We start from the raw sequence: 27,007 nt of genomic DNA, 5'->3' as shown, positions 1-27,007 counted from the left end.
TAGCATTTGAAATAGAGAAAATTGCATATGGACCTCACCCAGTTTAGGCTGGTCTAAATTAAAATTTGATGGAGCTTCCAGAGGGAATCCTAGACCATCAGGTGCTAGATGTGTCATTCATGCCAGGGTAAAACCATATGTAGATTGTCAAAACTGTTAGAGAGTGATACAAACAATGTGGTGGGATTCAAAACTTCGTTAACTAGATTATCTTTATGTTGGAGTTGGCCTTGACCAATATAGAAATCTAAGGAGACTCCACTATAGTGGTGAATACTATAAGAGCCAAGACAACGCCAAACTGGAAGCTTCATTCTTTACTTGAAGTAATTTTAAATTTGATTAGCCACTTTGAGAAGGCTATAGTGAAGGAAACACCTTGGCAGATGAATTGAAAAATTAGGGAGTGGAAGGAATTTTCTTTAAGCAGATAATAGTAGTACAAGATAACACCTCTACAAGGGCCGAACCAGACTTGCATAAGTGATCTAAGACAAATATGGTTTCTGAATGATTGGAGAATGGCCAATTCACTTGTATTATTTAACATTGTGGAGTAAACATAAGGAAATATCAAATCTTGGATTCCTCTAAGGGCAATGATGATCCAAAGGATGCAACAATCCCCACTCATGCAGATGAAGCTGGTTCTTCTTCCCCAACCGAATGATTGCAAAGGAGAGATAAGATCATCCCTTGGCTCTCTGTTTTCTGTTATTTGTTCTGCAAATATGGTCATAATAGTGCAATGGGCTTTTCAATTGGGAAGACTATACTAGGTTTAAGCATATAATGGGTGATAGCATATCCTGAGATTTGTTGTGAGCAGTATAGAGCTCCATTTCGGCTCTACTTCTATCTGGAATTCCAGTTTTAGTATGTCATTTTCAGGTCTGATCAAAAGAACAATCTGTAAGTATCTTTAACTTTTATTTTAATACAAAACTTCAGCTTAGGCCCCTTATTGAAAGAAGCATTCAACAGTTATTTTCTTTCTATCTTTGTCTAGGGCTGTCACAAATTAACAGAAGTTTTTGAAGTTTAAAGGGGCCTTTTGCATAACTTTTTAGAACTTTTCAAGGGCATCCAAATGGATTGAAGCTCTCCCCCTTCACACGTGCCACTTCCACACCCTAAAGAAGCCTCAAGCTGGTTTTCATTTCCTTTTGGAGGCCTTAATATGCCTAAGTTGTCCTAGTGGTGGAGATCTTGTACTCTTGAAAGAGAGATCACAAGTTCAAATCCCACAAGGGCGTAGGGTATGTACACCTCATTTTTCGTGCAGTTAAGTGCCTCCCACAAGGACTAGGAGGTAGTTCCATATTATTGTCACCATATATAGACCCACAAATAGATGGTTGGTGTCGTGGACCATAAAAATACCTTTCCTTTCTTTTCCTCTCATCATGTCCAGTACTCTCACTACTACTGCTCATGTTTAATTTTGGAATTCGGAATGTGAAAAATAAAATACAAAATTAAAAAAATTATACATTTTATCTTGTCAAATTTACAAAAATTGAGATAAAAAAGAACAAATAGTAGATTAACATCTCTTTCACTTTTCTTGTTGGTTTCTTACTCCTCACCAATGCTAGTTTTTCCTTCATAACTTTCGAACCATATTGGTTTGTCTTTCTTACTTTTCTGCAATTTTTTTTCATCTAGAAATGAACAAATGCTATACATGGGAGCTTTCTATTTGTTATATTAGGATGTAGAGAGGCATGTGGGTCCACAATAAACAGTTAATTTTTTATTTTTTGAAATGTGTTTTTTTAATTTGCCACTAAAGCTATGGGGATGGCCAACTGTCCCTAGGGTAATCATTCAATGTCCCCGATGTGTCCTAGAGATGAATAGTACTGTCCCCTTTGCTGTCTTGCCATCTCGGAAGCGTTTTTGGAAATTTTATTTCAATTTTTGGGGACAGCTGAGGAACATTTCTAAGTTGTCCCCACATCCCTAGAACATCTCCCATGTGGGCAAATAGGAAATATGTCCAGGACATGTCCATATTTACCCTTGCTTTTACCTTTTCATGATTCACAATTCTGCAAATCTTATTAACTCCTTCAAGGAAAATCTATTTCTTGTAGCAGAATTTGAAAGGAGCCTAGAGTAGGAATAAAAAGTATCTCTTTTTTGAGATGATGAAAAAAACGTGTCAGTGTTTTGTCCATCTCGATAGCGGAAGTTATCAAACTAGATTGGTTTCTATGAACAGTTATATCAAAAAGACTTCAATCCTTGATATACCAGCCAGTAGTTAGTTTATTACAATAGTACAACAAATTGTGCAATTTTTACTATGCCCAAGCTAAGTTACCAGTTCGGGTTTGGTTCCAAATTCGAAGTTTGAGAATCAGTTCGCATGTTTGTCAAAATTATGGAAAGAGGTTTGGGTCGTTTGGGTTCGTTAGTACAAAAACATGTAAAAATTTGCACACACACACACATTTTTATGAAGCATGAGTTAAAAATTAGAATGTAGCACAGTAGCATAAACACATTTAAACAACAAAAACACCATAAACTTGTAATCATAGTGATCATACCATCATATAGTTCAACATCAAAGATTCAAATCATTAAAAATAAATCATAGCATCAAGTTCAAGTATCATTGTTTCACGTTCATTGCTCAACTAATGGAATAAAAATCTATTAATATTTGAAGTTCTTCAATATTCATCTTCTTCTTCGGCATAGTTGAGCTAAGGCCAATGGGATTAGAAGCAGCAGCAACATTAGTTGTGGATGCCAAAATATCATTAAATTTTGCAAAAAAATCTGATTTTCGCTGTCCGCAGGGCCCAGTAAACAGGTGGGTTCGAACTTGGTTCAATTTTCCCGGCTTGGTCTGCTTGGGTTCAAACTTGTTTCAAACCCAATCAAACCCACAGTCAAAAAACAGCACCCTGCCCAAATCACAGTTTGAACCGGCCCAGAGCTTTGAACCAGTTTGAACTTCTGCTGGTCCAGAGGGGGGAGGGACGAACCATGGCGACTTAGTGCCCAAGTGAAGCCAGGACATAGAAGGCACATGGGTGCAAGAATCACTTTGTGGATGTGAGTAAGCCAGTAGAAAATGAAGATGTAAACTAGCAGGGAGAAGAAGAAACATGGTATTTGATCTCAAGGAGGAAACTAAAGAATTTTTACATTATTTGATTTAACTTGTATGAATTGACAATTGACTTTGAATTATCAATTTTCAGTTGTGTTCTCAATTCCATATCTAATTTTGTACATTGAAGTACTATTTACTTGAGTTGTCCTGATTTTGTGTACTGTCGAAATCACACTGCTGAAAATGTTACAGCCAATGTGTTTTATGGTGTTTGTTATGGAAAGAGGCAGGGGGAAGGTTAACTCATCTATTTGGGTGAGTTTGAGTACAGCTAATATAAACTGCTGCAACATTAATTTAATCTGCTCTATTGCTTTTTTTTGTTAATGTTAATCTGCTGCTAGCTCCCATAACTGGTTACTTTAATCTGCTATATTGAGGCATGTTCTAAAGCTTTTATAGTTAGTGTAATATTTTGTAAAGCTGCAGATGATTTGTATTAGAAATCAATTGAGTTCCAGATGAATAATAGACCACGTGTTAGGATCTTTCTTTTGTTAAGATTTTTCTTTTCTGAGCAGAAGTATTGTTTTTGAAGATCAGTTTAATTGTGGATTCACATGTAAGGCTTCGTGCATTTATTGCTTTGCTTCATGTTCGAGCTTAATTTGCAGGTCTGATGAATATTTGAAGGAGCCGGATCAAAATACGCTGGAGGTAGAGCAGAGTCTTTGCAGAACCCATGTGTCTGTAGTCATTGTATCTGATAGCTTCTCATACCTATACAAACATGTACGATATGATAAAAGCAAAGCCTCTCTGACTATGAAATTTATTTATCTCAGGTTGTGAGTGCTGATAGAGGCTTTGATGGAGCTGCACCACAATGCACACTGGATACATCAGCATGATTTCTTCAATGAGACAAATGTTTCCATCTGAACAAATTCAATGCAGAAAAAACAACCACAGTAAGTAATTGTAAATTCCGTTCAAGTATTTTGAATTATGGGAAATCATAAAATTTTGATGTTCACAAGTTCTACTTTCCAATCACCTTTGCTTCACCCATATGGCTGTCTAGTATTTCTTTTATCGTTCTTCTAAGTTGCTGGATTGGTTTAGGTTTGAGAATTCATTTAGTGGTTTGTTATTATTTTTGGTTTGAGTTTGTTTTGGATTTTTTAGTACAAAAAACATTATATATACATGTATGTATGTATGTCTATATGTTTATTTCTATCTTATAAGCAAAGTACTCAAACAGAAATAAAAATGCATAATTTCAATTGTAATCATATTAAAAAAAATTGTTAATGACTTAGAAAAGAATAACTATGTGAGCTGATTTTAGTTTTGGTTTGTCTGGCTGAACCAGGACCAAACCAGGACCAGAACTAGAACCCAGGCTTACAGAGAAGAACCTAGTAACGTATTTTTTCTTACCAAGCGTTCATTTGCCTGCACTTGGCTAGAGAAATATTGTAGAGCAGGGGATACACTTGGCTAGAGAAAGATTGTGAAGAAGGGGATTCTTAGAAGGGAGGTTTCCTGAGGAGCCTAGCAATGGAGATGAAAGATTGCTGCACTTGCTAGAGAAATATTGGGTGTCATTGTTAGTACCAAGACGTGCGTACCACATTTTTACCTCACACTTTTGTGTTACTTTCCTTAGTACCTCAAATGCACGTTCTTAGCACTTAAAATGGACAGTAATCAACACTTATCCTTGAATTCATTACCCATCTGCCAATGCCAATCATTATATGTAAGCCAGAATGTATCATGCATGACTCAGCTTTATACAGCTCTTTCCAAATTGAAATTTCCACTTCCAGATCAACTTTCCCAAAAAGTGGCTGTTAACTAGTTGGCCCATGTGCTAAATGTCTCAAGTTGTGTATCTAGAAACTTACATTTGAGGATGTCTCAATCATAAAGATCATCTATTCTTAGGATCAAGAATTCACTTTTAGAACACTCAATCACATTAGTTTCAATCTCAACTAAATTTGTTATGTTGGCATTTGCCCCTTTTCTTGGCATGTTTTATTCTTTGTTCAACTAGAAAGGGGCTTTAATGCTATCAAGGAAGTTCATGGTTTTCCCTTTGCCCTACAACAGATGTCACAGTGCTTTTCAATGCTAGGCAAGTACATTTCAAAGAGGTTGCATCAATCTTTAACAAGGTCACAACAATCAGACTAGGTTGCATGGCACAACCTAGTCCAAGTGTAGGTCACCCAATGTGGTTCTATCTTTTGTAGTGAAACTTTCAAAGCATCTCTATCTCAAGTCCTTGACCTTTGCTTTTGCATCTATATCACATATTCTAATATTTGGTCCCAACACATTAATTGGTTGACAAGGTCAAATTTGACACTAGATGACAAATCAAGCTCCTTATTCTTTTTCAATTATTTCATTTCTTAGTCACAATTTTTTTGTTTTCATATGTTCTGTTTAGTTTGGTTTGTCCTCATGTCATTTTGTTAATTTTTTCTTGCTAAGAATGTTCTAATATCTTTTGATCCCCTTCAACAAAGTGTTACATTCAACCACCACCTTACTACTATACGCTTCCTTACCTCTTACGAGGATAAGATGTATTACAATAAAGTAGGTTATTGTGACTTCAAGGCCTTTATTGGGAATGCTGAAAATCAAAAGAGACATGAGTTTCTGGACAAACTAAAATCTTTGAAAAAAGAGATCACTTCAATAATATAACGAAATGTCTATTTTATTTGTCATTGTAACTTTAGTTAACTGATTATCATAAAACAACAAAACATGGTTGCAACGAAAGCTATGGGTGAAGAATTTGAAGAAACATACTCTCCATAGTTGGTGGATTGTATCTTTTTATTCACTTATCCATAGTTTACTTATGAGATCCCCATATCTTTTCCAATTCTTGGGTTCCATCCATCATTAAGTTACTCATCATTTACCTATGATGTCCTCATATCTTTCTCAAACCTTGGATTTTATCTTTGTTTCCTTCCCTTTGTTTAATTGGCAACTTCCAATCAACTCCTCCCTAAAACTTTTCAGCACTACTCCCATTTCTATTGCAATGTGCCTTCCTCTCATATCTCTCATATTGATCAAACCTTCCCTGCCACATATGTAGCTACATGTTATATCCGTATAACTCAAGATAACCATACCACCCCTATCTCAAACCATATTCAAACCAAACCCCGTACCATCCACTTTGATTACTAATATTGCCATGATTCCCTCCACTCCTTTCTTGTCTATACATATTATCATTTATTTTTACACCATTGCCCATTATTTCCCATTAATTAAGCATCAACACAAGTGAGTTGGGGACATGAAAATGTGTATCAATGATTACACAACGCATTCGTTGAATAACAAAGTTAAAATTACATCATGATTGAATAAATGTAGAGCCTTATTCATTGTTAGTTTGATTGAACTAGCATTACAAGTGTAAGACTCCTCCTCATTTCTAAGTTTGATTGAACTAGCATTACAATTGTAAGACTCCTACTCATATGCACTTAATAAAACCCTAGTTTTGTAAATGTGTCCTTGTTAGGGGGATTGGAAGATTAAGTATGCGAGATGTGATGTGGAATGTTTTATTAAAATTAAATGATGCAATCCTATAACTGGTTTTAATAGAGTCCCTTATGACTTGACACCTTTTCAAAGGTGCCACCCTAGAGGGCAAAATTATTGAGTAAAATTCACTTAATGGTATGATAGGTTCATGCAAATGGAAGACTAATGTTAATTTATCTTAGTAACTGAGAAATTTTCTCTTGCTTCAAGATTATTATTTGAACTGTATAATTAATGTATTTAAACAAATGATTAAATAATGTTAATGACCCTTTTATTTTGTTTCTTTTGTGTAGATTTAATCGTGGGTGTTGTGAATTCAAGAGTTTATATCTAAGTATTTTGTAGAGTGAATAACTTTCAAAATTTAAAATTGACTTATGAGTAAGGTGATTAATTTAATTAGTATATCATTAAGTACTTAAAACGATTTCTATTTAAATTCTTTAAAATTAGTATCTGAGTAGGGAATTAACATCATCACATTTATTTAAGTGTCAATGTCATGATGTCACTATTTTCCTATGATAATGTTGAACTTAATAGAGTTTGATTGTTTAAACATTTTATCACGAAAATAAATCCTTGACCTTATCATCAAATCAAATATCTAGAGGCAATTTTAAGCGTGACTAGTAATATGAGCAGTACATTATTAAGTACAGGTTTATTACATTATTAAGTACAAATGATAAACCCAATTATTTGGAGAGTAGTCAAGAAATATTATATTTACAAACCTTGAGTTAAAAGGGGTATAACTATACCCCTCATTGACTAATTGGTTGTGGGAGCATATTTGGGACTAATATGACATTATATCTTTTTCCATTAGGTAGATGTGTTTAGACTTATTGAGCAAAGACTTGATATTAGATTGAAACCTAGTTGATGGCTTTATGGTATTTTATGCTTTATCAGAGATGATTGATTCAGATGGTTGTTATGGTCAAATGGTTTGACATTTACCTTCATGAGAATCATTAAGGATTGTAGATGGAATTTGTATTATTAAAATTAACTGATGCAATCCTATAACTAGTATTAATAGAGTCTCTTATGACTTGACACCTTTTCAAAGGTGCCACCCTAGAGGATAAAATTATTTGAGTAAAATTCACTTGATGGTATGAAGAAATCTCACCTCTCATGGGGAGGTGCTTTTTGAGTAAGGAAACTTTCTCGGATTGGGCACTCACCACTTGTACATTCAATCTTTGTTGCATCTTTTCTTAGAGTTCTCATTTTAGCACAACATTGCATACATTTTAGAATTTTTTTCTTTGTTTTCATAGCTTTGATTTTCATTTCATATTGTCTACTCTCATTCTCTTTCATGAAAAATCTCATAAACACAGCTTAAAAATGCATGCATTTTGTCTAGATCTCTTTGTTTATGTGTTCTTAGATTACATCTACATTTCATATAGCTGCAAGTCTCATCTATTGGCATAGAAAATCTCAAAATAAAAATATAGTTTAGTATCACATTCATCTTCATTTTCTTTCAAAATTCTTCATTCTAGAATTGGTCTATGGTCACTGAGCTCTTGATTCTAAGAGAAAGCATTCAAATCCCAATAAGATAGAAGGCAATATGTCATTTTGTTTAGATCTTTCAAGATGAACAATCTCATGTCATTCTTGGATGAATCGTACATGAAATTACCATGTTGAAGTGTGTGTAGTCCATTTTGATACATACAGTATCTACCATGATTCTTGCTTCTTCCATCATTCCCTCTACCTCAAATAATTTCTTAACACATCCAATTAATCTCTTCCTATCACTTCCTCTACCAATCCCACCTTTAATATCCTATCTCAAATGGTTTGTTCCTTATTGCAACAACAAAAAAATTATTAATTTAAACCTTATTGAACATTACAACATGTAACATTGCTACTCCTTTGTCCTTTTACATTATTCTATTTATTATTCCTCCAAACATTAAGATCCTACATATTGACACTTATAGTGGTAAGGCAATCCTTTCAATCATGTTAAAACTTTTCAAACCTTGTGTAGTGATTTTTATCATGACTATAACTCCATTACTTAGTTGTTCACTAGAACTTTTGGAGACAAATATTTACAATATATTTCTCCTTACCTCCCTCTCTGATTGATTTCTTTCAAAAACTTGCCAATGTTTTCATTCAAAAAATTTAAAATAATATTTCTCCTCAAATTTATTTGATTGAATTAATACATTGCAAATAAGGGGTTAAAGAAAGGGTTAGTGAATTTATTGGAAGATTTAAACATTTACATTCTTAGATATGTTATATTATGCTTGATATTGATATATAATGAATATTATTTATAATTTTCAAAAATATATTAGTGATAAGACTCACCTTACCGAATTTATCTCTTTCTCACAATTGTGTACAATGAATCATTATTATCAACTATAAGTGAGTTAGTTTGAGAGTAACACTCTAATGGCTTGTTACCATTGATAAGAGTGCTTGCATATCATCCTAATAAGTTTCATAATCATAATAACTACATTAATATCAACCAATCGTCCAATATAGTAGACTATCAAGTGTCAACAAAATTTAAAGGTCTACCTCCCTTGTCCTCTATTTTTAAACCTAATTGTACTTACACTCAATTTTCTAAATATTTGCATAATATAATGACAAATTTCATCAAGGATAAAAATATTATGCTTCTTCCTATTAACAAAATTGATCCAAAAAAACCTCTTCGTAGATGTATTGATTCCAAATAATTTTTTCCAATATCATCGTCAAACTATTCATGATACTAAAAGGTGCTATTCTTTGAGGAATATGATCCAAGATCTCATTCATTCTAATGCTATATTTATTGATTTTTATTTTCATTATAGAATTTTTTTATTGCACATCCTAATCAAAATTTGTAAATTTACACCAATCCTTTACCATCTCACTATACCAATAGTATTTCCCAACCCTCTTCTTCTGCTACACATATTATTTACAATGATAAAGTTGAAGAAGCCAAACATATTTTGACCATGTTGAGCATGTCCAACCTATAACTTCATCTAAATATAAGCCTAAGCATTGTATTACCTTTAATCATGTCAAGATGATTAAAGAACCTAATGGTTCTCTTTACATTATTGCTAGGGTGGCTAGTATTCCTTCTTGTGCTATCCTATTTTACCTTTCTTCTGTGGTGAATTTCATAACTAAAGAACATCTTTTCACTAAAAAATTGCAATAGGATTTATATGATACATTTAATGTATTTATCTAAATGTGCAATGGTTTTCCCTATCATCCTCATGGTTATATCTCTCTTCTTGTGGAACTTTTTTGTAAAGTTGTGAATACTACCTTTATTATTGTTCATACTTTTAATCAGTTTCAAGTTAAGCATGGAATTTCTTGGCTCTCTTCCATGCAAGTTGTAGCTTATCCTTTTCATAAATGTCTAAATTTTCCTCATTATAGTGAGATCAAGAACATTAACCATAGTCTTTATTATCCTTATAGGTCATGAGACTATATTGAACTTGACTTCTTTTAACCTTCTATATCTCAAACACTGCCAACTTATCCTTATTTTTAAAAAAAAATCATCAATCTTTCAAAATTAGAAATATTATTGATCTTAGTCAACCTAAGATTGATCCTAGTTGTGATCTTCTTACCCTTCTACCTATTCCCCCTCTATCAATTTCTTCACCTCCTATTCAACATCTTTCCATTGCTATCTCTCAACCTAGTGTGGTTCCTTTAGTTCTTCCATTACAAAAATAAAATGACCCATTATCGATTGATCCTACCCCACCTCAAGAATCTACCAAGCCAAATGTAACTAACACACCCATGATCATCATAAAAAAACATAAAGATAAATATTAAGCTCATGCTTATGCCTCACAAAATAGTTGAAATCATAGCATATGCTCTCTACTTCACTTCCCTTTGATCATTCAATGACTGAGCATATGGAAGAAGAGGATGTGAAAAAAGATAAAATGGACAAACATCATAATACTATTTGTATAGAAGATACTCTTGATGATGTTATGTGTATTAACAATGATATTCATGCTAGTGATTTTGATGATTTATATTGTTTCTCAAAAATTATCAATCCCTCCTACTAATTAACAAAGTGACCTAGCTTCAAAGCATGGTCCTTGTTTGAAACTGGCTATTGTTCCTTCAATCGTACTTGATGTTTATCATCTTGCAAGTTTCCCACCATTCCTACACATTACAAACTAATATGGGTGGGCATGAAATATACTTTATTAACTCCTCTTCTACAGTGCTCTTTATGTATTTTCCTGTTATAAATTCTTCCCTCATGATGTGATGTTTGTTATATGTTCTATCTATATTTATTTAAATAATCATCGTTGCTATATTAGTGCAACCTAGTAAAGGAATTGAACATGTTGTGATCATTCTTCGATTTGTATATATCTTCTTCTATATAATGTCATATACATGCACCATTACTCATAAATGTACCTTTGTGTACTTCACTTGGGACGATGCAACATGGTAGCACCATATTCTTTTTTATCTCCACGATGTTGGCCCAAATAGACTCTCTTTGTAACTCTTATGTTTCTTTCTTCCATTGTGTTGTATTTCTACTTCCTTTGGGGAATGATGAAATTTCATTTTTGACATAATGTTTCATATATTATCATATGATCATATTAACCCCAAGGTTGGTAAATCACTCTTGTGCCCTCTTTTTCCATTTTCTCATTTCTCTTGATATGCCCTTTCTTAGGATGATTTCACTATGGGAATACCTCTAGTTGCATGCATGATTTGAAGTCATTGCTCCTATTTAGGCATTATAAATTCTTTAATGTGGGAGCATACACTCTGCTAACATTTTGCACATACACACTATGTATCATGATCTTTTACACTCCTTGGATCCCTTCTTAGGTTACTAAAAATCCTAAAAACATGATTCCTACATTTTTGTATCCCTTCTTGGAATTACTAACAATCCTTAAGGCATGATCTGTACATTTTTGGATCCCTTGGTATATTACTAACAATCCTTAAGGACCAATCCTCATATTTATATCTTTAAATTCCCTAAGGACTCACAAATCCTTATGCCTAAATCTCATTTTGTTAGATTTTCCTTTAGGAGAAAAATCCTTGAGGATGTATCCTTGATGGGTTGAATAGCATGCTAGAAAACCTTCTAGACTATCAATGCCATCTCCTTTTGTAACATATTTTTTAATGTGATTCATAGTAAGAGACATAAATCTCACTATGTGAGGTAATCACAATCCCTTTTTGTTTTAGATTTGAATATGACTCAAGTATTTTAGGGGCCTTATTGCTTCCTTGTCTCCTTAGTCCTTATGAGATCGTCTTATGATTTTGATATGATTTGCCATGATTTTAACTTTTTCTTACACTCCTATTAAAGTGGGGTCTAAATGTACCATCTTGCAAAGTGTAAAATGTAAGACCTTTTACCTCTCCATTTTGGTGATATCTTGAACATGGATTCATTTATACTCAATTTGCTTCATTTTTCCAAGTTTCTATCCATTTTTTGTCATTCTTTCTCTATCTTGAAGATCCTAAACACCATTCTCCTAGGTTTAGTTGAGTTCTAGGTCAATCTCAACTCAAGGAATTTTTCCTTGGGATCCCAGACCCATTTTGGGGTTTTCAATTTTATTTCCCTCCTACTGTATTTGGCTCTTTTGATTTTGATCAAAAAATCTCTACAAAAGGAGGCATTATCACTTTGTATGGTCATTCATTCTTGATGTAAGATATTGATACATTATTACATGTGCAAGAAAGTCACACTTTCAAGCACAAAAGTCACCATTTACAATTAATATTTTAAGGTGCATTCATGGTGTTCAAGTCTAGAAAGAAAGGATTCATCAAAGGCTCTCATTTCATGTTATTGTTCATAAATTTGCCTCTCAATATTTGTCTTCTGTATTCATTGGAGATAGTTGAGTTGGTTGATGCAAGACCATCCTAGGGAAGCTAGCAATCTTATATGCAGGGGCTTTGTGCTCTAGTTTGTGGAGTAATGATTCACATGGTTGGGGATCTGTTTGAGGCATATTGGGGAACCTTCCCTTATGTGTGTGTGATGTTTGGATTTATTATCTTGGAGTTAGATCCATTTTAGTGGTTGTTGGTAATGTGTTCCTATTTGCTGGCAAAGATTTGGAGACTGTATTTGTGAGCTTCAATCTGAGGGAGTTGGTGTGTACGCTCTTGGATTTGGATATTTGGTTGGCACGTGGATCAATATCTAAGTGCATGTATTCTTATGTAGTATTATGAGTTATTTATGCATTGTAAACTTGGGGCTCATCCTAAGTATTTAATTTATGGTATGTATCTAATGTTTGTAGCCAAGTCGACTTGTGGCTTGATGGGTATATTTAGTGTGGGTGTATTTAATTAATGTAATTGGATAGGCCGACATATGGCTTGGTTTAGTATAAGTAAAGGGTCTTGTGGAGTTTAGAGTCATAATCATCCATGATAGAGAAGATGAGTAACTAAGAGGAGTGAAGTTCGAGCAGAGCTAGTAGCTAAGTGTGGCTTGGGAAACAAGAAGGTTATTTGGTGGCTTGCGAGCATGAGTTCAGATTCTTCTTGGAGTTCTTTACTATGTTGTGAATATGGGATAGCTAGTGGTTTGGATCTTGCAAGATCTTGTTGAACTTCTATTGTAATTGTTGATGTATTTGGTTGCAACCAGGAAGGCCTTACAACTGGGCATGTTGGATGAAAATCTTATTATGAGAATTGGCATTGTGTGGATCTAAATCTATGTGTTATCATGTACATTTCATTGTGTGGTTATTATCTAGGGGCTAGGACATCTCCTCTAGGGATTCTCCTGCATTGCACTGCATCAAGTGGTATCAAAGCTAGTTTTCCTGAGTGTATGGACAAATCGTTGAATGTGAGGTAGTTTACACTAGGACCTAGGTTGAAGATTATTAGAGAAAAAGGTTGGATTTGGTTGATTTGTTTCTTTGGGTCTGTGAAGATATTGGAAGATTCCTCCAAGATAATTAGACCCTAGGGTAATTGAAGATCTTTACGATGTTGTGGAAGTGAGGGCCTTAGAGGAAATTAAAGCATAATTCATATATGAGATGATGTTGATGAAGAGTGATATGATCGTTGACATCATAAGTGCTATAGGTGGTGTACCTCAGCATATGGGTAATGAAGATGGTTATAAGGAAGGTACTGAAGACTTTGAGGATAGAACTAATCGAGTTGAGAGACCTATGAGAAATAGGGTTGGTCATTTTGATAGATCTGGATCTTAGATGAAGTTGAAACATAAGATGGAGGTTTCTGATTTCCCAAGTACTTTGAATCCTGAAGACTTGATTGATTGGATTGGTGAATTGGAAGACTACTTTGAGCTTGAGGATATTGGAGATCCACTTAGAGTAAGGTTGGTATAGACTAAGTTGAAGAGACATACTGCTTTATGATGGAAGGAATTACAAAGAGGTAGAGAAGAGAAAAATGGAATGAAGATCACTAGATAGAGACTTATGATGACTAAACTAAAGGCTAAGTTCATTTCTGTTGATTATGAACTTGAGTTGTTTAAGAGATTGTAGCATCTGAAGTTGAAAGATACGACTGTGAAAGATTATATAGACGATTTTTACAAGTTGACTATTTGGTCTGGACATAGAGAATTGTCCAATGAGAAGGTGGCTAAATATATTGATGGTTTGAGATTTAATATTCAGGATGAGATTGGCATGCTAAATATTTCTTCGGTTAATGATGCTTATTAGTATGCTTTGAGAGCAGAAGAGAAGCTGAAGAGGAGTCATCAAGGTAATCCTCGAGGGAAGGAAAAGAGGGATCACTTGGTGAAGAATAAACAATTTTTTGAAGATGAACTAAAACCTGATGAAAAAAGGAAGAGGATAGAAAAAGGTGCATTTAAGGGTACTTGCTACACATGTGGTGAAGAAGGACTTGGATCTTTTGAATGTCCTAAGGCTGGTGACAAAATAGTTGTTGTGGTGCAAGAGGTTGAAGACTCGGCGAATGAACCTAAGTAGGATGGGTATAACTTGCTAATTGAAAGAGTGTTGCTTGTAAAGAGGACACTAGAATCTTGTTAGAGAAGGAATTTGTTTAGAACTCATTGTAGATTTGGAGGTAAAATCTGTAATGTGATTGTGGATCGTGGTAGTATTGATAACCTAGTTGCTGAGGAGATGGTTCAGAAACTTGGTTTGAAGAGGGTGAGACATACTTGTCCTTATAGAATTGGATGGTTACAAGATGAACATGCTTTGGAAGTGAGGGAGTGATGTCTTGTTGATTTCTAGATTGGGCAGTATAAGGATCAAGTGTTGTGGGATATTGTGGACATACTAGCTATCACATATTACTTGGTAGACCATGATAGTATGATTGTAGGTTTGTGTCAATAATGTGTTTACTATCGAGAAGGATGGCATGAAGCATTCCCTAATTTGTTTTTAGAATGGAGAGCTCAATAGGAACCTAAGTTTTGCTGGACAAGTTGAGTTGGGAGGTTTTGAAAGGGTTAGAGATCAACGTGGAAATAAAACCTGTTGTGCATCGAAGACAAATGTCAAGATGATAGTTTCAGAAGAAGAACAAAGACAAGTGTGTACAAGTTGATTTGGTGGAGGAAATGTATGTGAAGAAATAGTTTGGGGTTTATGTGTTGAACCCTAAAAGATGTTCTTCCAACTATTAAGAACATCTTTTCTTTTCACCTAGGGAAGCTAGCAATCCTATATGCACAGGATTTGTGCTAGAGTTTGTGGAGTTATGATTCATGCGATTGGGGATATGTTTGAGGCATATTAGGAAACCTTCCCTTAAGTATGCATGATGTTTGGATTTATCATGTTGGAGTTAGATCCATTTTAGTGGTTGCTAGTAATGTGTACCTATTTACTAACAGAGATTTGGAGATTGTATTTGTGAGCTTTGATTTGAGGGAGTTGGTGTGTGCACTCTTCGATTTGGATATTTGGTTGGCACATGGACCTATGTCTAAGTGTGTGTATTCTTATGTGGTCTTATTTGTTAGTTATGCATTGTAAACCTGGGGCCTATCCTAAGTATTTAATTTATGGTATGTATTTAATGTTTGTAACCAAGCCAACTTGTGGCTTGATGGGTATATTTAATGTGGGTGTATTTAAATAATATATTTGGCTAGGCCAACTTGTGGCTTGGTTTAGTATAAGTAAAGGGTCTTGTGGAGTCTAGAGTCATAATCATCCATGATGGAGAAGATGAATAGCTAAGAGGAACAAAGTTTGAGCAGAGCTAGTAGCTAAGTGTGGCTTGGGAAACAAGAAGGTTGCTTGGTGGCTTGTGAGCATGAGTTTAGATTCTTCTTTGAGTTCTCTACCAAGTTGCAGATTTGGGTTAGCCAGTGATTTGGATCTTGAGAGATCTTGTTGAACTTCTATTGTAATTTTTGATGTATTTGGCCATAACCTAGAAGGCCTTACTATCGAGCATGTTGGATGAAAATATTACTATGAGAACTAACATTGTGTGGATCTAAATCTATACGTTATCCTATATATTCCATTGTGTGGTTATTTTCTCGGGGCTAGGACATCTCCTCTAGGGATTCTCTTGGCTTGCACAATGCCATTAGCCATCAAGGAAGGGAATCTTAATTCATCAACCTTGCATAAGCATTCAAGGATTCAACCTTTCAAGTGTTCAAGTGCATGATAACATCAATGGATCTATGATTTAGCACTTTTAGAGATATTTAATTTTTGGAGACATCCTACATTATCATTTTTCACAATTTGTCTATATATAAAAATCTATACATATTTTTTGATAATGCATGTAAATCCATTCATAGAGTTTTGGCAAGTATGGTGAATATTTACATTTTCCTTACCTTTACAAGCTTTCTCATTTTAAGGTTAGTTCCTAATAGGGGATTGACCAAGAATTTCAAGTAGTAAATTCAAATTTCACAACTAGTGTTTAGGAGTAGATCTATAGATTTTTGAAGTAGTAAATTCAGATTTCACAACTAGTGTTTCAAGTTTCTATCAACTCTCAAATGACTCCATGTAAACCTTGACCCTCCAAGTCATCCTCTACTAGAGCCTCTTATATTTTCAAGATTAGCATGTCTTAGTTTTAGGGTCCCAGAAATAGCTATGTTCAAGTTTATGACACAATTTTACAAGTAGTTTTCAGATTTGAATTGGCCCTCAAGGTGAGTTTCATACCTCATTTTCATTTTCATATCACTTAACTTTATATATGATATAATCCTTTCATGTGTTTATCTATCATATGTGTTTTATAATTCAGTGGACTATCTATTAACACTAAATAAATACTTAATCAAATCGATTAATAACACAACATTAAAAGGAAATAACATCCTATCAAAAGAGATCATCTGAGTATAGATATTGGAAAAGGAATATATTTCAATTTTTGCACCCCTTGCATCCACTTTGGGTACTACTAAACTAATTTTGTGTTGGTCCCAACCAATATTGAGAGGGGAGTGAATCAATACAAATTTTTCTACTAGTTACTTGTGTTAACATTGAGTATATTCCTAGCACAAGTTGTCTTAGAAATAATTCAGTAACAAAAGTAGTTAAGTAAAAACCATACAAACTCACACACCAATGCATAAATCAAATGACATGTCAACTCTAACTAACCTTGCATCTTATCACACCAATGGTGAGTCATCTCATGGATGATCAATGATCAACTAACTTTCATACTTGTCTGTCGATGGTGGCTTAGAATATATTACGATATGCATGTGTATTGGTTCATTCATCTACCATAGTAGTGTTATCTTGTAATGTCTACACCTTTCTTGACTGGTTCTCAATCAATGACAACATCGATATACAAACTTCATGCCAATGAGACTTGCAAGTCTAATATTTTTGCCCTTTGGAAGGTTATACTTGAAGGCCCCTATTTTTCTTTCCCTAATGTACATCTAAAATTAGGAGTTTAATATACACATCTTAATATACATATTCATCATTGCATGCCTACTTTTTATGTTATGATACATTATTATTTTATTTTTTGATTGGTAGAGACATTTTATTTTATTTTAATATAATATTAAATAAAGGAGTACATATTTATATATAGGCAAATAACTACCCTTCCACCTAAAATGGTAGATAAAATCACCCATCCCAGTATCCTTGATACAAGCATATTCAATTTTCCCATATTTTCAAAATAACCAATAACTTGGCTATCACCCCTTTCCACCATAGACACCACTATCAACCTTATACAAAATATATTCTTACCAACCCTACAATATTCATCTATAGTATAACCAACAATTTTTTTTATGGTTGAGACTATGAATTATAGACACACAAATGCATAAACATAAGAAATACAAAAACAATTTATAAAGGACATTCACCCTAGAGACACTTTTTGTCTACCATCTACATTTTCACATGGCCATTAATATTGAAGTTAGAGGGCTCTAATATTGTTGGTTACATCCCTTCCTACTATTATCCCCAACTAATAATGTAACTAATAATGGGAGATTGTTATCCCTAACTAATGATGTAACTAATAATGGAAGATTGCTATTACTAATTGATAATGTTATGAATGTATGTAAGAGAGTCATATCGATTGTTATATTGTCATTGATGTCAAAGTCTTAGCTAGCTAGACATTATGCTAATTCAATAGAGTACCATATCATTAGATTGATGAAGAGGATTTGGAGAAATTGTGATGAAGCCATTATTGATATGTAAGGTATTCAATGGGTACTTTAATGAGTTGAACAATGATAATATAATATTGGTTTGATTATTTTACAATCATGTTTTGTTGAAATATATTGAAGAACACAAGCTTAACTGAGTGAGAAGGTTAACGAAGGGAGACTGTATTTATTGAGTGGTTGTAGTACCTAAGTGAGTCTAGTAATAAAATAGTTCTATATTACTCAAGTAAATGTTATGTTTACTGAGTAATAGTGAGATGGACAAGTTTGTAGAAATGAAATCTAATGTTGACTTTTGATGAAAATTTGGAAAGCCCGAGATGGTTTAAGGCGTGAGCCAAAATTTGTTACAAATTCTACGACTGGGAAAATTCAAGAAGGATTTGATGATGGAGATTGAAGACTAATAAGGATAGATACAAAGTTCTAAGAAAACTATATTTTTTGAGTGTCTAAATACAATGCATGAGTTTTAATCTGAATATATTTGGTGCAAACCTATGATCAATGATTGTGATTAAGAGACAAAATATAGAAGAGTCTAGAAGCAAGGAGAAATTTACTTAAGGAGTTGACTGAGACAGTCTTAGGTTGTTGGTTCAAAGTTGAGTATGCTAAAGTTGTTGATTGAATGCAAGAGAAGAGATCAAATTGCAAAGTATTAGAAGGTAAAAAAAGATAGTTGATCCAAGTGATTCGAGCAAAGGAAGGAGAAATAGGATTAAATTAGGGAGTTAAAAGTAAAGAGTGAAAGGAGATTAGAGTGAGAGATCAGATAAATACAAGAACAAGAATGGAGATTTGAACAAGTAAAGGTATTTGCTATTCTCAATAGATCATTTCTACTATTACTTGTTAACCATTGTAGAAGAAAATTATAGAAGAACTGAGTGGTCCTAACGAGTCTGTGAAATCCTATATGGTAACATCGATTAGTGGTGTTTGTAGGTCCTTTAAATTAGGTCACTCTTTAATCAAGAACAAGGAGTAATATGGTCTAGATAATATTTTGGTGAAACCTTCTAACAAGGTTACATTAACAATGTGTATGTAACATTTAACAAGGTTGCCTCCTAACAAAGCTCACTTTAGAAGAGTAAATTTTTTGGGTTGCCTATCCCAAGTGGTTTTTCCCTTAATAGGGTTTCCACATTAAAATTGTGGTGTCAAATTTGTGAATGTTATTTATGTTGCAAGTTGTTTTACATGTTTTATAGTTTAGTGCAATTTGATAATAACTAAATAATCACTAGGTAATAACTAGAAATTTTACTAATACTCAGTAATGCAAAGAATAGTGAGTTAACAATTGGGAATAAATTGATTGCCATGTTTAATTAATAATATCACTGAGTATTTATTACTAATGTTTTTAAAAATGTTTGATACTAAAATAGTTTCAATTATCTGTATGATAACTAGACATAGCCGATTCAGCCCCCTCTCAATTAACTAACAATTTTTATTAGAGCACGGTGCTTGGAGAAATAACTTTAAAGGAACTTGAGCTAAAGATCAAACATGTATAAGAGATAGGTACCAAAGATGAATAAGGAAAAAATTTCATCATAGAAAGACTGAATGAATATGCACCTTTCTAGCATTGGAGATAATGTCACACATTGGTTGGAGAATGAATATACTACACATGTTGGTCCCTTGACTGTGGAAAAAGTGAATGAGAAGAGGAATCACAATAGTCTGATGACTGAGATTGCATCTTCTCTCAATGATGTCAATTTTGATGATATCAAGAACTGTGCCAATGGTATACAAATATGGGATAAACTAAAACTTGTACATGGAGGAGATGATAATGTTAGAAGAGATAAAGCTGAAATTTTGAGAGGTAAGTACAATGATATGAGAATGAAATAAGATGAGAATGTTGCACAATATGTGAACCAAATAAAGGATGTTGTAAGTGAAATAAGAGCTACTGGAGGAACTATCATTGATTTTGAAATTGTAAGGTATGTTCTTGCAACTCTTCTACCTATTTATGCTATTAAAGTTTCTACAATCCAATAAGTAAGGGACATACTTGGAAATGATCTAACACTTGATGGTTTAGTTTGTCGGTTGATTGTATTTGAGCTGAGAAATTATGACAATAGTATGGTTACAATGAGAAATGCATTTAAGTCTTCACTAACCATCAATAATTCAAAGAAAGAGAAGAAAAGTAAAGAAGAAAGTGAGTATCAAAAAAAATATGCTCTAGATGAGATTGAAGTATTGCTCGTGAGAAGGTTGTTAAGAGGTAAAGGTAAATAAAAAGATAAACAAGCCTTGATCTATTTTAAATGTAATGAGGTTGGTTACTATGTTGCCAAATGTCCTAACAGAAGTAAGTCTGAGAGAAATGATAGAAATGAAAAGAAAGATTTCAAGTATAGGAAGGACAAGGATTACAAAGAAAAAGGAAAGAAATCGTGCTACATAGATGAGGAAGAGTATACCAAGCCTAGTTTTGATGACGTCAAGGAAGTAGTTGAAATTGCTTACATTGCAATCAAGGAAGATCCAAATGATGAAAGGTATAAAAGTGAAATTTCCCTTATTTCATATGTTAGTAAGAATGATTGCTCACATTACATGATTGGTGATCTAAGTAAGTTTCATAAATTTGAATAAATTGATGATGGTGGAACTATTAAGCTTGGTAATGATGTTCCATGCCTGATAAAAGGTAAAGGGTCACAAATTTTGAATGATAAGATAAGATGTGGTGATGCATATTGGATTCAAGGACTTAAATATAATCTTTTGAGTGTTGTACAATTGAATAACTCGAGTCACAAGACAGAATTTGAGAAAAGAAAGGTCAAGATATTTGACGATGAAGGTAATTTGATTGGAATAGGAATGCAAAAAAAGGTAATGTATTCTACCTTAATCCTACAACTGAGATATGTTGAAGATGTGTGGTTATGGCATAAAAGATTGTGTCATGTGAACTTTGAGAACATGATGGAAATTAGTAGAAAGAAAAAAGTAAGAGGCTTACCAAATCTGCAAAAACCAAAGAATGTCATGTGTAAAGAATGTCAATTTGGTAAGATGGCAAAGTTTGGTTTTTCAAGAAAACCATACACTTCAAATGATATCTTGGAACTATTGCATATTGATTTATGTGGTCAAATTGGAGTTAACAGTTACTATGGTGATAGATATTTCATATTGTTTGTGGATGATTATTCAATGATGATGATTGTAATGTTTGTGGTATAAAGCTAGAGTTGAACATGAAACTGGTAAATCTTTAAAAAAAAGATCTGATAGAAGTGGAAAGTTTATGTCTATTGAATTTTCTAACTTTTGTGTTGAGAATAATGTTAAAAGATATTCTCAGATATTCTAGAGAGAAACAATTAGTACTATTGTTTACACTCACAACCAAGTTCAATTAAAGAAAGGAATAAACAAGACACCCTATGAACTATGGTATGATCTTTTACACTAAATGTAAGTTATTTTAAAATCTTTGGAAGTAGATGTTGTATTTACAAAGATACAAGGAATGATCCAAATTTGATGTTAAAGGAGATGAAGGTATATTCCTTGGTTATTCATCAAAGATTAAAGCTTATAAATGTTTTTAAAAATATAGTAACAATATGATTAAAAGTGCAAATGTAAGATTTGATGGGTTTGTAGAGAGGAACGATATGGAAAGTAAGAAGGAACCTAAATATTATAACAAGTTTGTATATATCTATGAAGAGATACCTGATAATCTACTCAAGTTACAACACAAAGATACCAAGAACCAGATAGTAGAAACTAAGTCACAAACTACTATACTGAACTACCAGATCTAGAACAACTTGAGTAGAAGGAAATATCAAAAATTAAGGACTAAACATATATTGGCCACATATGTGAGGAAGAATCATTCACCTAAACAAGTAATTGGAGACAAAAGCATTGGAATATAACCAAGAAGCAAGTTAAGTGTAGGTACATGTTTAATAACTGATTTTGGACCAAGAATAGTATAAGCTACTTTGGATGATGAATGTTGGGTTAATGCTATGAATGAAGAGATTGATCATATTTAGAAGAATAATACCTAGACACTAGTACCAAGACCTAATGACAAAAATATGATTGGAACCAAATGGATATTCAAAATGAGCTGAATGAGAATGGAGAAGTGGTAAGGAACAAGCCAAGATTGGTTTACAAAGGATATACAGAAGAAGGAATTGATTATTGTGAAAAAATTTCACCTATGACAAGATTAGAAGGAATAAGAACATTGTTGGCCTATGATGCATACAAGAAGTTCAAAGTATATCAAATGGGTGTGAAGTTTGCATTTTTGAATGGAATACTTGAACAAGAAATGTATATTGAACAACCAAAAGGATTCATTGAACCTAAAATGAAGACCATGGTCTGCAAGTTTAACAAAGCATTGTATGGACAAAAACAAGCCGTAAGAGCATGATATGAAAGATTACACTCTTATATAATTAAGATTTTATTTGCTAAAACAAGTGAAAACAATAATCAGTATTTGACAAATGAATATGAAGATATGGTGTTTATTGCTGAAATATTTGTTCATGACATAATAGTTGGTAGAAATGACATGTTGAGTAAGACATTTTTTGAACAAATAAGTACTAAATTTGAAATGTCAATGTTTGGAGAGATAATTTTTTTATTAGATTGCAAGTCTACCAAACAAAGAAATATATCTATGTAACTTAGTCTAAGTATGCGAAAGAAATCTTGAAGACATTTGGGATGGATGAGTCTAAGCCAGTTACTACACCTATGGTGATTGGAGTGAAATTATCAAAGGAAGACACTATTGGTGAGGTAAATGAGACATAATACAAATCTATGATTGGAAAGTTATAGTATGTTGTTTTTAGTAGACCAGGTATTGCACTTGTTGTTGGAATTGTTATAAGGCCTTCATCTAATCCAAAGGAAACTCATAGACTATTGTGAAAAAGATATTGAAATATATCAAAGAAAATAAAGATTATGGTGTATGGTTTGGATTGCAATGTTGATGAAAGAAAAAGCATAAGTAGTGGAGATCTATATATAGGAGAAAGGTTGATAACATGGATAAACAAGAAATAAAGTTGTAATTCAAAATCTATTTTTGAAGTTGAATATGTTGTTATTGCAATCAATTATTCAAAAATTGTATAAATTAAGAAAATATTGGAAGGAATGCAATAAGAGGTAACCAAGCCTATTACTATTTATAATGATAATACTAGTGTTATAAATATTTTTAAAAATCATGTGATGCATGAAAAAATAAAGCACATATCAATCAAATATCATTAATTGAGAGATAAAGTACAAGAGAAACAAGTGAGGCTTGAATATGTAAAGTTTAAAGAAAAAATTAATGACATATTTACTAAGCCATTAACCAAAGATTCTTTTGAGTATCTAAGAGGTAATCTTGGGGTCCTACCCCTATCCAAATTCACTTGGTGAAGATGCTTATTGCATCAATTCATGGTTGAATTTTAATATATTTTATCGAGTTGATTCATATGAGTTCACAGTTGAGGAGCATTTTTGATGTTGTGAAAATGACTATGATGAACTAATGTATACAATACATATAAGATACAAGGATAACTACAAGATTTTATAAGTTACATGATAAAATTTATAATGACCTTTGGCATTGTTGTCAAATGGAGAGATGAGTAACTAAAGAGGTAGATGACATGGGAGAAGTGTATCTGTCATGCCCAAAATTTTCAAGGCAACTATTTTTTTTTGAAACCACATATTGACATATGCATGTTACAACTACGATAGCACAGAGTTAGGTGATTAGAATATATCTATTCAACATATTCAAATAAGAGTTACATTCAATAGGTTGTATGTGTGGTTACAATTTTAAATCACTGATTTGAAAGTGATCTCTTAATTTGGTTATTTATCATAGAGTAATACTCTTATCAGAAATAGGTTGCTTTAACATCCTAACTAGGTCTTAGGTAACTCAGGATAAATAATTATGTTTTGAGTACCTTTAGGATATAGTTGATTTGTTCTTGATTCTAGCTTGGTCATGGTGTCAGATGATTTGTTTCACTCGATGCTCTAGTATCACATCATAAATAGTTCTAATGGTGAATCCCATTACATTTATTTAGGGTTCTAAACATATTGTGTTTATAAGGATGAAAAGAATTTTTTTGACTAACATAGATTCACAGATTGCATTCATATTTGCTTCAATACCATCTGATACATCTGATATTACCTCCTAAATCTATATACTTTTTCATAATAGACTACATCGAAAACCACTAGATTTTGTTGCATTTTCAATATTTGACTCCTACCCGAATGCAATAATTTTTCCACATGCATTTGTTTTCCTCCTTGTAAAATATAGCATATATATAATACATTTTCATTAGTTTCATGTTTGAATGTTGCCTACATCAGTAATTAATATTAATGTATACAATTTATTGCCTTGAAACATCTAACACGTACACTAACCACAATATTCTCTCAATTATACTTAACATCCATGGTGATGATAGAGTGATAATAATTAAATTCATGAGCCATCCCACATTAAACCCTATTGTATTTTAGTTAATGATAAACTTTTACACATTATGATAAAGTTTGTTTATTAGTGAGTCACACTTAGTTGAATAGTTAGCAACTACCGAGCTTATCTTGTAGTTTACAGTGTTATTTGAGTAATTTAGGTTCTACCAAGTTCTACAATTTCTACTGAGTTCTAGAATTAGTATTCAATTCACACCAAACATTATCTACTGAGTTGATAAGTATCAGTTCAAATCAAGCTTCATAGTACTTACCAAGTTGTACAGTGTCAACCGTGGTCTCTAGTGTTTACCGAGTTCGTAGTATCAGTGATGTGAATCAAGTGTTGACCAGGCTAGGAAATGCCAACCAAGTGATTTAATTTATACCAAACTTAGAGTGTTAGTGTTAACCAAGCCATGCAATGTCAACCAAGTGATTCAATTTATATGTCGAGTTTCACAGTATTCATTGAGTCACTAGTGTTGATCGAGTTCAAACTACTTGGAAGTGATTAGTATGAACCAAGCTTCTATGTTTACCAAGTGCATGATGATTCTGAGTGTTAGAAATGGTTGTTGAGTATCAAAACCTCACCAAGTTTGTCTTCATAACTTGAGTGCCAGCAGTTGAGCTGACTTTGTGTATTTTGGTGAAACTTGTATTGTAGCCAACTTTAATGAATTGCAATTTGGATTGGTATATATGAAATGTATTGTGTCACTTCCAAAATAAAATATACAATGTATATAAAATATAATAGGAGAAGAAGTGTGAATTGAGAAGGCTACAAGCAGTATAAGGAGCAGCAAAGATTTATTTATCACAACAAGGTGATTGTTACACTCCAAAGGAATCTCAACCAACAAATCAGAGTTGCAGATCTGAGATTAGCCACTGGTTCATCCTAATAGGTGGAACAATTAAATCCTTTCACAAGGTAGACTTAACAGTCTTTTGCAAATCTCTTTACCGAGAGCATGCTTCATTGTATGTTTTGTAAATCCTTTAACAAGGTGGACCTAGCAGTCCTTATTGCTTCTAAGAGGGCAAATCATTAGAAGTGATCAATTGTAAGCCTTAACCTATCAACTTTATATTGTAGTACTAAAGCTTGTGGGTATCATCCCCACTCCAGTTTCACTTTCTATTTAAAAGGTTTCTAGGTCACCATATCTTGTATCAAAGTGTTATGAATATTTTAATAGTTTTAGTTTTTTTCATGCATGCAATTAGATCGAAATATATATGAAGGATTGATTGGTGAAATAAGAATAATTTTTATTGGTTCCTAATTCACCCCTCCCCTCTCAGTAACTTAGCCTATCCTATATTTCCAACAATTGGTATCAGAGCTTCTTGGTTCTCAAAGAAGAAGTTTAATAGCTTGAGCAAAGATCAGAGGCAATGGAGGTATATAGGCTACATAAGGCTATTGACAATGAAAAGTTGTAGTTGGAATTGGCTATTGGACAACTTAAGAAAACAAAGGAGCAAATCTCTCAATCCTTGAAAGAAAGAAAAGATCTTGCAGTACAAATAAATGACAATCTCCACACTAAAGAAAGAATTGAAGATATCTATCCAAAAAAAATTCAGATGAAGTAGAGAATGAAGCTTAAGAAGCAAAGTCTAAAGAAGAAGATTCGATCAGGAAGAATGGTAAGGTTATCATAACTAGACCTACCAAGTCATTTGCAAGAAAGAAATTGAAATTATGTGAGGAAGATGCCGAGGAAATTATTTTCAAAAGATCACCACCTACATTTTAGGAAAAATTAAAGGAAATTAATGGAGGAGCTGTCATGGTAAACTTCAAATCCTTAGATATGAGACTAGGAATGCAGATGAGAAGAAGCAAGTTGAAGACATAATAATGTCAAAACTAGGTAAATGGAAATACTCACCTGGTCAACTTGCACAACAAATTCCCAATGATCTTATGCAAGTAATCATTCCAACATGGGAAAATGCTAAGAAAATTG

General features: G+C 33.1%; 1 protein-coding gene and 1 long non-coding RNA gene across 17 annotated transcripts in view; one reads left to right on the top strand and one right to left on the bottom strand.

Annotated features, from left to right (window-relative positions):
• The window catches only part of LOC149552940 (uncharacterized), a 404,864-nt gene that overhangs the window by 243,793 nt on the left and 134,064 nt on the right, over positions 1-27,007 (bottom strand). The window lies entirely within an intron of this gene.
• Positions 3,747-5,039, top strand: LOC149552941 (uncharacterized). The gene is made up of 3 exons (XR_016352996.1): positions 3,747-3,790; positions 3,919-4,044; positions 4,452-5,039. It is a non-coding gene; the product is annotated as an uncharacterized LOC149552941 (long non-coding RNA).

Source organism: Cupressus sempervirens, chromosome 6, assembly GCF_028749045.1.
Source record: "Cupressus sempervirens isolate cs-2001-9-10 chromosome 6, ASM2874904v1, whole genome shotgun sequence".
In the NCBI taxonomy this organism is placed as follows: Eukaryota; Viridiplantae; Streptophyta; class Pinopsida; order Cupressales; family Cupressaceae; genus Cupressus; species Cupressus sempervirens.
Note: the sequence above shows the minus strand (reverse complement) of the source record. Positions and strands in the feature narration are given on the sequence as shown.